This window comes from Mesoplodon mirus (genome assembly GCF_964341445.2).
Source record: "Mesoplodon mirus genome assembly, chromosome: 18".
Taxonomy (NCBI): Eukaryota; Metazoa; Chordata; class Mammalia; order Artiodactyla; family Ziphiidae; genus Mesoplodon; species Mesoplodon mirus.
In genome coordinates this window covers 37,960,764-37,971,748 of record NC_138994.1, presented here as the reverse complement: position 1 = coordinate 37,971,748, position 10,985 = coordinate 37,960,764, and the positions used below count along the sequence as shown (strand labels likewise).

The 10,985-nt window shown below is 41.3% G+C and overlaps 1 long non-coding RNA gene across 1 annotated transcript; it reads left to right on the top strand.

Moving 5' to 3' along the window:
- The first annotated feature begins 531 nt into the window (after positions 1 to 531).
- LOC309792860 lies at positions 532 to 6,876 on the top strand. The gene is made up of 4 exons (XR_014291818.1): positions 532 to 602; positions 2,449 to 2,556; positions 3,235 to 3,290; positions 6,759 to 6,876. It is a non-coding gene; the product is annotated as an uncharacterized lncRNA (long non-coding RNA).
- Positions 6,877 to 10,985: the final 4,109 nt, after the last annotated feature.

The window sequence follows — 10,985 nt, the reverse complement described above, 5'->3', positions numbered from 1 at the left end:
TCATTGGGGTTTAAACAAGTCATAATCCACATGAAAAGAAAACAGCAATTTCTTTTTGGGAAGCAATGGGATTTCATTATTTGATTTGGTTCTTAATGTCTCGATCTAGTCAGTGGATATCCACTGAATTCACAGTGGATCTCAGCTAAAGCAAAAGGCCAAACTCCCTTTCTTTGATTAGTAAGGAGGTACTTCAGGGAGAGTCAATATGAACTCTGTGGGTGTGACAGGACTGCTGAGAACGGCCAAGGACAATCTTCTATGCCATTGAACTCAGCTTTCCATTTGCTTTCTATCCTTGATGGACCTTTGAAAAGTTAGTCATTTTCACATTCATATACATATATATTTAAACATTCCCATTCAGCACTTTTAATAGGTTTTCTGTAGTGGTTGGTTCCATCTCCCATAGAATGAGCCAGCATTAATCTCTTGATGTTTAATAATATTGATTAATTTTCCAGTAATATTTCAATATTCATCAGTAATGAATTTTTATAAGGGCTAATCTTTGATTCTCTCTTCTCGCACCTAGGATAAACTCGAGTTGACCTGGTAGTCTGTATACGGAGGGTGATATTCGACATTTAAGGATGTTGAAGGTCAGACAAAGGAGGTTACCAACTGTGTTGCTATATGGATGTACTACCAATAGGTGACCTAGCACACTAAGATCATTCACTATCCTAAGGGCTAAAAACCAGAGGGGCTAGAAACCTAGCTGACAAAAGGCAGTGCCCACATTACAATCAAGTGCTCATTTGTCAGTATTTATTGGGGAGTCATGCCTTTCTTTTATTTTCAGTTTATCAGTGGCTCTAGGTTTAGTGCACAATTACAGTAAAGCCAGGTTTGGGCTTCTGTAAATGCCAGTGCTATTTGTGATCTTTTTCTAGCCTGGCATATCAAAGGCTAAGGAGCCCACCAGAGAATGAAGTTGGTTAGACTGGCATACCTGTTTTCTTTTTTTCTTTTTCTTTTTTTTTTTTTTTTGCGGTACACGGGCCTCTCACTGTTGTGGCCTCTCCCGTTGTGGAGCACAGGCTCCGGACGTGCAGGCTCAGCGGCCGTGGCTCACGGGCCCAGCTGCTCCACGGCATGTGGGATCTTCCCGGACCGGGGCACGAACCCATGTCCCCTGCATCGACAGGCGGGCTCCCAACCACTGCGCCACCAGGGAAGCCCCATGCCTGTTTTCTTATAACTGGATTCTTCACTTGGAATCCTAATATTTTAAGCAGCCCTCAGGAAAATCATATGACGTTCATAGACATAGTCACATAGGAGTTTAAAAACTGTGTGTGTGATTGGGGTGTGTGTGTGTTATGTAATAATAAAAAAAGAAAAATAGTAAAAAGATCCTTTGAAATCAGAAGAACTCAGAATGGAAATTACATCACTACCATTTGCTACCTGGGCAATTTAGGCAACTCATTTATCTCTATGTTAAATAATTCTGCTTGCCTACCTGATATCCAGTCCCATTTATTTATTCTTTCATTACTTAATTCCTTCATTTCTTCATGTATTAAACACATAGCACTTAACTATGTGTCAGATTTTATTCTAAGCACTTTACATATATTAACTCATGACTAACTCTGATTTTAGTCAGGACTACACTGGAGTTCAGAATATTCTAAATACTCAATTCACTGGCTTCTCTTGCAGATATAGGTGGTTATGTAATGGAGTTCTGAGCAAGAAGATTAAGCTTTGGGTATGGCTTTCAGAAACTCTGTTGTCCTTTTGATAAAAAGGGACAGGTTTGCCTGGCGTGGTTCTTTTCTCTTCACCTTTTGCTCTTCCATATTCCTTCATCTTCCTATCTGGAATGTATTTATAATGCCCAGAGGTCCAGCAGCCATGTTGAAAGAATAAGGATAAAAGCCACATGCTGGGGATGGTGTACAGGCAGGCAGAAGGAACCTGAGTCCCTGATGGCAATGTTGACTCTGTGTACTAGCCTCTGCTGTCACCCCAGACTTCCTATTTCATGAGAAACAAGGCTTTACTTGCCCAAGTCACTGTTAGTCAGGTTTTCTGTAGCTTGTAGGTACAATTTAACAATTGTAGAATTTAACAGTTCTACAATTAACAAAGGTAGAATTTAACAATTCTAAGTGTTAAACTCTCTCTGGGCTTCAGTTTATTCATCTGTAAAATGAGAACTGTATTCTCTGAATGAGGGGATTGTTAGGATTCAACAAGATAGAGCATCTACAACACGAAATACATAATATTGTTCAGTAAACTCTAGTTCTGCTTGCCATATGGACATAAAATTTTCTCTATTTCAGCACACATGAGTTAGGGTTAAGGGTAGGATGTTAGATAATATTGATAGCCACTAACATTTTATACTCATTTGGTTAACTTTTAAACTATAATTATCTATTCTTTTCTGTTTTTGTTTTGTTTGTTTTTTTTGTCTTTATTTCCCCTCAGACATTGCTATGAGGCACAGCGACTGCCCACTCAATGTGAAGTCATGCCAAATTTGCTTCTTAAAACTTCTTATATTCCCTTCAAGGGAGGAGGAATAGTAGTGTTCAGGTGAGACCAGAGAATGGGCCCTGCTGTGTTTTTGAAAATATATGCTTGGATGCTGGAATGATCTGTTTTTGAGTCCCATCTCTTCAGTGTATAAACTGTGTGACCATATTGGCAAGTTGCTTCCCCTTTCTAAGCCTCAGTTCCCCACCTGAAGACAAAAAGGATAAAGCCCGTCTCTCAGGCTCCTTGTAAATGTTAAATAAGTTAGTGCCCTTGGATGCCCAGTGTCTGGCCTTCAGAGGGGTTCTATAAACATTCCTTTCTTTTAGCCTACTTTTCAGGTTTTCTTCTCAGCCAATAGTTAGGCTCTTTTTGCTCCAGTCAATGTTTGTGGCACAATTCCAAGAATTTTCTTAGAGCACATTCTCTGAAGTGGCCAGAGAAAAGAAGGATGTCTCTGTGTTGGACATCTTCAGATGGAGCTCCATTATGATGAAGCTTAAATATTACTATAATGTCTCTCCAAAGGGATTCATGCTAAGTGATGTTTTGTACTGTGGGACGATGGATTTCATTCGTGGAACAGAAGATAAAAGCTTTGAGCATCGAAATTTCGTTTAGATGCAGAATCCTAATAAACACTGCATTCTGGAGAGATTGAAGTTTAGGAAACAAAATGGAAATGCAGGCAGAAAAAAATGACAAGTCTGAACTTCTCTCCTTTGTCGCCCCTCATAGGCTTAAGTGGAGATTTGCTCTGTCCGAAATAACCATTGGCATCACAACACTTGCAAGTGAGTAACCCAAACAGATATTGGAGAATAACACGTATCTTTAAGCTGTTTTCCTTATCTGTAGTGGTGTATGGGGCATGGAGTGAAAAGTGACAGAAAAAAGTGGTTGAAATCACATCAAATGATGAAATTTCCAGAGGCTCAAAAGATAACAGATTCCTGGTCACTTATTGAAATTCTGAGAGACAGCAGATATCATCAGTGTTACTGAAATGGAGCAGGACCCCATGGTCCTTGTCCCCCACCCCCCATCTCCTCAGCCTGCATTTTGTCTGTGGAAAAAATTTAGCCAAAGAATAAGTTTAATCAGAGAAGTGAGAAAATGCAGAAACAGAGGAAAACAGTCAAAGGAGACCAAATAATAATAGTTTAGTCATTAAGCATAGTCAAGGACCTCTAGTTCCTCCTTAAGGGCTATAGATAATATTCTGAGCTGTATCCTATGAGCTGTCTTATAGATACTGAAACCCCCACCAGGTGGGAGAAGTTGACTACATGATGACCAGACTATAGCCATGACATAAGCTGCCACAGTTTCAAGAATTGGCCTCAAAGAAATGGAAACAAACCAACCCTGGAACTGAAGATTAACTGTACCTAAAACAGTCAAGATGATGCTGGTCAGACCACCAATGACCAACTTCAAGATGACTGACAGAGCTGACTGTATTGTTTCTGCTAGTCCCCTCCCTCTGTCTATAAAAGTTCTTGCCCCCTGATTGTCGGGGCAGGGCGGGGGGCAGAAGTTGGCCTTTGGACAGGCGTCCGCCCTCCCCTGCTCCCCCACTCCCTGGTTGCTGGCCTCTGAAATAAAGCAGCTTTTCCTTTCCTACCAACACTTGTCTCTCGAAAATTGGCTTTTGAGTGGCAAGCAGCCAGACCTGGGTTCAGTAACATTACCTTAAGAGGCAGTGGCCTCATGCAGTTACAGAAATACCCAAGGACAAAGAGAAATATTTAGAACTGTCTCCAGATGGAAAAGCTGCTTCTGAAAAAAGTGGGTTCTTTTGCATCAGAGGAATTGTAGAGGGTATATTTGTCATATCAATTAAAACAAGTGCTTTTGATTGTCTTAGCAGATGGGGGTCTGTTCAGTGGGTGCCTTCTCTAGGGCTGAGACTCTGACAGCCACTTTCTGCTAGATAACCCTCCCACATTGGGAAGAGATGACAGGACTAGAGTTAGACATCCAGTCCAAGCTGGATCAGTCATATTCTTTGTCTGATAATTTAAAACGTGAAAAATAGAAACTAGAAAGTGGACTCTGAGCCAAGGCAATGGCAGATTTCTAGTTGGAAGTTTTAATGACCTCTAAACCCGAGGTCCTTGGAGGCTCTCACCCTTTCTGAGACTTGTTATAGGAGATCTGCTCGGAACATTCTCTACCCTTGTATCACACAGATCTACTTTTCCACACAGGTTTGGGAAACAACTCTTCCATGGTTTCTGCAGCCTTTCTTCTTGAGGGGAATTTCAAAAAGAAGGAGGTCACTGAGATGAACTGTAACTCCCATCACTGCAGTTGATATTGGGGCTGCTCTCCTCCTTTATTATCCATTCTTTTTTTTTTTTCTTTTTGCGGTATGCGGGCCTCTCACTGTTGTGGCCTCTCCCGCTGCGGAGCACAGGCTCCGGACGCGCAGGCCCAGCGGCCATGGCTCACGGGCCCAGCCGCTCCGCGGCATATGGGATCCTCCCAGACCGGGGCACGAACCCGTATCCCCCGCATCGGCAGGCGGACTCTCAACCACTGCGCCACCAGGGAGGCCCCTATTATCCATTCTTAAATTCCCTTTACTCTCAGCTATCACTTTGGCAAGTCTGTGTGGCTTACCTGGTGGTGTGACCAAACCTTCATTCTTTTTTTAAAAAAATTTATTTATTTTTGGCTGCGTTGGGTCTTCATTGCTGCGCACGGGCTTTCATCTAGTTGTGGCGAGTGGGGGCTACTCTTGGTTGCAGTGCACGGGCTTCTCATTGAAGTGGCTTCTCTTGCTGTGGAGCATGGGCTCTAGGCACGTAGGCTTCAGTAGTTGTGGCACGTGGGCTCAGTAGGTGTGGCACTCGGGCTCTAGAGCACAGGCTCAGTAGTTGTGGCGCACGGGCTTAGTTGCTCCGCGGCATGTGGGATCTTCCTGGACCAGGGCTCGAACCCGTGTCCCCTGCATTGGCAGGCGGATTCTTAACCACTGCACCACCAGGGAAGTCCCAAACCTTCATTCTTGAATGATCTGAACACTTGATAATCATACCCTTCCCAGTTTAGGGTTGTTAAATATGTGCGCTCACAGTTATTCTGAGGCCAGAGAGTACCTGGAGACACCCAGTGGATTACCTAGGTTCAACATATATTTCTCCCAAGCCCTATCTCCTCCTGCTGATGAGGGTAAACTACTCCTGCCAGTATGGTGACTCCTCTTTTCATCTACTGGCCTCTGGACACAAGGAGTCCAGATGGCCCTGGAGGAGTCTGTATTTTGTAGTTCAGTAGATTGAACCTGGTGATGTCTGCTTATAAGAGTTTGCCCCCTCTTGGGACCAATATCTCCAACCTTGCATTGCCCAGAATTAAAGGGGCAGAAACCACAAGGTCTCCGTGTGGTTCATTGAGAGAGAGGGTCATTGGCAGAAAGGGTAAGTCTTCTACTCTTTCATTCCCAAACCCATATATTCCTTCTACTGCGGAGACAGTATCATATAGTGATCTCTAACTTAGTAAGTTTACTATATCTTGAAGGATGACACCCCATCCTTTTAGAGTGTTTCTTCCAAGCTGGCACTTTATTTGTGCCTTTAGAAGCTGTTCTAGTGTTCTGTGAAGCTAACTGACTACTTTTGGATGGTGTAGTATGTGATATGACTAGTAAATCCCATAGTCATGGGTCCACTCCTACATCTCTTTTGCTGTAAGTGGGTCCCATCTTTGGATGCTATGCGATATGGAATTTCATGCTTGTGGACTAGAAATTCCATAAATCCCCAGATAGCAGTGCTGGAATAGACTCTCTGTGAATGAAAGACAAATTCATACCAGAAATAACTGTCTGTTCCTTTAGGTCTGTGAGGCACATCCTTATGTTTGCCACAGCTTCTTAACTTGGACTTTGAAGCTCCCAAACCTCATTTTTTGAAGCCCAATTTTCCCGCTACTGTATTTCATGAAGCCTATATTCTGGTTAGATTATGGACTTTCCTGCTTTGTGCCTCAACACAAGTTTGATAAGAGAAAGGGAAGAGATGTAACTCACATTTATAGTATGCCTCATGAATCAGGATTTAGCTTTACCATCCTTTTTGTTTATTTGCTCACTTGTACATCTGTTTTACAGATAAGGAAACTGAACTTAGAAAGAAATTCTGCTGCATTACAGACTTCCATGTCAGGAAGCTCCGTAGAGTTATTCAGGGTGAGACAAGTAGTAAATGCTTTCTGATAACTCTCATAATCTTGGCTTTCTGTTTTACAAGGTTATCCCCAAAGGAAGCTTGAAGATTTCTCTTTTCGTCTTCTAGAGAAAATATCTCTTTTCCTAGATCAGAACTTTGAAAATTTTTGCTTTGCTTTTTGCATGCAGAGTTTTGGAAAACTGGCCAACCAAGGTGAGACTGAAAAATCCCTATGATTCGTGGAAAATATTAACATAGTCCTATATGGAAATAAATGTACATTTTCTCCAGAGTTCAAAGGACTTACCATATGGTTTGATCTGCTGAACTATGTTGGAAGAATATCCCCTCTTCTTTCACCCCTTTTTTCCTCTACGCTTTTGCTATATGAAATCAAGCCCTGAGTTTTGTTTTGATTTAACTCTAATTGGAGCCATGCTTTTACTGAATCTAATTTCAGTTGGAACTAATTACACAGGAAAAGGTCATAGCTGTACTGAGAGTGTTACTCTGCTCACAATATATTGGCACCATATAACACTAACTCAATTTTTATAGAGAAACAAATGAAGATAAGAATAAATGGCCAAAACGTTCTGCATCTTCCTTTTGTTTAAATCAGTAGGGAAAAATCCATACATAGTTATTGACAAGAAAACCTGTCTTGGGTATGAATAAATACAAGTTTTTCAGTTGATTTGTGTCTATTTCCTGACAACAGTCTGGGTATTGCCAAGTAAGACATGTATGTTGGGGCTTCCCTGGTGGCATAGTGGTTGAGAGTCCACCTGCCGATGCAGGGGACACAGGTTCGTGTCCCCGGTCCGGGAAGATCCCACATGCTGCAGAGCGGCTGGGCCCGTGAGCCATGGCTGCTGAGCCTGCGCGTCCGGAGCCTGTGCTCCGCAACGGGAGAGGCCACAACAGTGAAAGGCTCGCGTACCGCAAAAAAATAAAAAAGTCACTTTGTTCCCTTCTGGCTTGTATGGCTTCTGATGAGAAGTTCTTCTATAATTAATATCTTTGTTCCTTTTAATGTAATATGTCTTTTTTGTCTGACTACCTTCAAGATTTTCTCCTTATGCTTGGTTTCCAGCAGTTGGAATGTGATGTTTCATTCATTTACTTGAAAAATCTTGCTTGGTGTTCTTGGAACTTCTTGGATCTTTGATTTTACATCTTCCATTATTTTTGGAAAATATTTTCCATTATCTTTTCAAATGTTTCTTCTGCCCTTTTCTTTCTCTTTTCCATTGAGGAGTCCAATTACATGTGTATTGGACCTTTTGTTATTGTCTTAAAGCTCTTGCATACTCTGTTCTTTTTTCTTTTTTTTTTCTTTTTTGACTCTTGCTCTGCATTTCAGTTTGGATAATTTCTATGACCTAACTTCAAATTCACTGATTCTTTCCTCAGTTGCCTAGAGTACTGATAAACCCACCAAAAGCATTATTAATTTCTTTTACCATTTCCCCCTAACATCCCATTTGATTCTTTCTTGTAGTTTTCATCTCTCTGTTAAAATTCTCCATTTGTTCATTTATATTTTTCACCTTTACCACTGGAGTTATAGCAAGTTACATTTCTTTCCTTGTCTTAAGGACTTTCTTAAGGAATTTTAAATTCTTTGTCTGTTATTTTGAACTATCATGAGTCTAATTCCATTGATTATTTTGTCTCTTGACAATGGTTTTTTGTTTTTTTGGTTTTTTCTTTCTAATACTGAGTCTCATCACTTTTGGTTGACTGGGTGATATTCTCTGTAGAACAGTAGAGACTAAGGTATATGCCAGCAAAGAGACATAGCTCTTTTTCTGCTAGGCTATTAGTGTGTGGAGTTCAATTAATTTACCCAAGAGGTGTGCTGGGTTTGTGTTTTGTTGTTACAGTGGTTCCTCTCAGTAAATCACTGGCTTCAAATTCCTTTGATTACTTTCTGCTTAGGTGGGGGTTGGGTGTTGGAGGGCTTCTCTCAGTTCTTCTGTTCTACTCTAGATTTAGACTTCTCTTATCTGCATGAATGTCAAGAGTGAGAGCTTTTCCCTAAGTTTTGTACCTTTCCCCTGAATTAGACTGCTGTTATGTGTGACTTGCTCATTGCTACCTGGTGGTATGTGTTGGGGGGGATTCTGTCTCATTGTAGCCTCAGTCTTAGGCACACCCATTGTTTCTTGGTCTTGAAGATGAGGATTTTTCAGTGATTCTGCCCTTACCTAGTGGGTAGCATTAGGGTATTTCTAATGGTAGGTCCAGGATGGAGCCTTGCCCCTTCTTGAGGCAGAGGATTATTATTATTTTTTGTTTCCTTCCAGTTGCTTCAATGGGTCTTCACCTGTGCTGTGTGGACCACAGGGTTTCCTGCTTATGACTTTTGTTCTTTAGGGGAGATAGGAGAGAAAGATCCGTATGGGGCTTTGTGCCTTTCCTGTGGTGAATTGCTGCTCCTTTCTGCCAGGCCAGCACCAGTGAGGGAAGCTATCTCTGGTTTCCCACTCTACTCCCATTTTTCTCATGAGCACAGCATTAGTTTGCTAATGGACAAAGGACCTCAAACTGGGTCACTTAAACAGCAGAAATTTATTGTCTTGTGGGCTAGAAGTCTAGAAATGTATCATCAAGGTGTTGGCAGGTTTGGTTCCTTCTAAGGTCTCTGAGGGAAGGATCTGTTCCATGCCTTTACCTGACTTGTAGGTGGCCACCTTCTTCTCATGTCTCCGCATCATCTTCCCTCTATGTGTATCTCTGTCCAGATTTCCCCTTTTTATGAAAACACTGGTCATATTGGATTAGTGCCCACCGTAATGAACCTTGTTTTAACTTGATTATCTCTATAAAGACCCTGTCTCCAAATAAGGCCACATTCTGAGTTACTGGGGATTATGACTTCAACATATAAATTTTCAAACTGTAACAGGCACCCATTAGGTTCTATGGGGAAGAATCTAGAAATGGACTACAGACACTCATTGTGTCTGTAGCTCCTAGGGGTTCTATCCTTCAGGAGTTTGTTAAAAATTTTAACGGAAATATTTTTACCTGCTTCTATGGTGGCTTTGTCTTTATCAAGTGCTGTGTCTTAGGTAAAGCAGTGCTGTGTTTTCATCTCTCCTTGGAGATGTCTGTCTTTCCTTAGGCTACTTGGTTGCTGTGACCACAGCTCTCCAAAAGATTTGACAGAAGTTATAGTTTTGTTGATTATCCGGCTTTTCCTTATTGTTAGGTGGGGGTGATACTCTTTCCAGATTTACACATACTAAGGGAGAGAAGGCAACACTTTAAAAATCTGTTTACAATTTTTCATTACTATATGAAGAAATACAGTTGATTTTTATGTTGATCTTTTTAAAAAAATTAATTTAATTAGTATATTTATTTTGGGCTGCATTGGGACTTCGTTGCTGCACGCGGGCTTTCTCTAGTTGCGGCGAGCGTGGGCTACTCTTCGTTGTGGTGTGCAGGCTTCTCATTGCAGTGGCTTCTCTTGTTGTGCAGCATGGGCTCTAGGTGCACGAGCTTCGGTAGTTGCAGCATGCGGGCTGAGTAGTTGTGGCTCGCGGGCTCTAGAGCACAGGGTCAGTAGTTGTGGTGCACAGGCTTAGTTGCTCCACGGCAGGTGGGATCTTCCTGGACCAGAGCTTGAATCCATGTCCCCTGCATTGGCGGGCGGATTCTTAACCACTGCACCACCAAGGAAGTCCCTATGTTGATCTTGAGTTTTTCAACTTTGCTAAATTCACTTATTAGTTCTAAAGTTTTTTTTTTGGTTAGACTTCCTTGGGTTTTCTATGAAGACAATCTTATAATTTGAAAATAAAGATAGTTTTATTTCTTCTTTTTCAATATATATACTATTATTTATCTTTATATTTATACATTTATCTGTTTATCTATCTATCTACGTATCTTGACTAGATGCACTGGCTAGGACCTTCAGTATAATGTGGAATAGAGGTGGGGAGGGTGGATATCCTTCTCTTGTCCACTCTGCAGAAAAGTATTCAGCCTTCACCATGACGTATGATGTTAGCTGACCCAGGTTTTTTCCTAAATGCCCTTTATTAGCTTAAAGAAAGTTTTCTTCTGTTCCTAGTTTGTTGAGGGTTATTTACCATGAATGGATGTCGACTTTTGTCAAATGCTTTTTGACAAGGCATTTTCAACCTGGTTGAGTCTTCTTACTTCTTGAGAAGAAATACTTGTACAAAAATTATTGAGTGACTTGAGTAAAACATTTCAGTAATGGCTATAATCCCAGATTACCAGGAGTTTAAAATGACTGTTTCTTCAGTCTCACCTTGTGATTTTTTT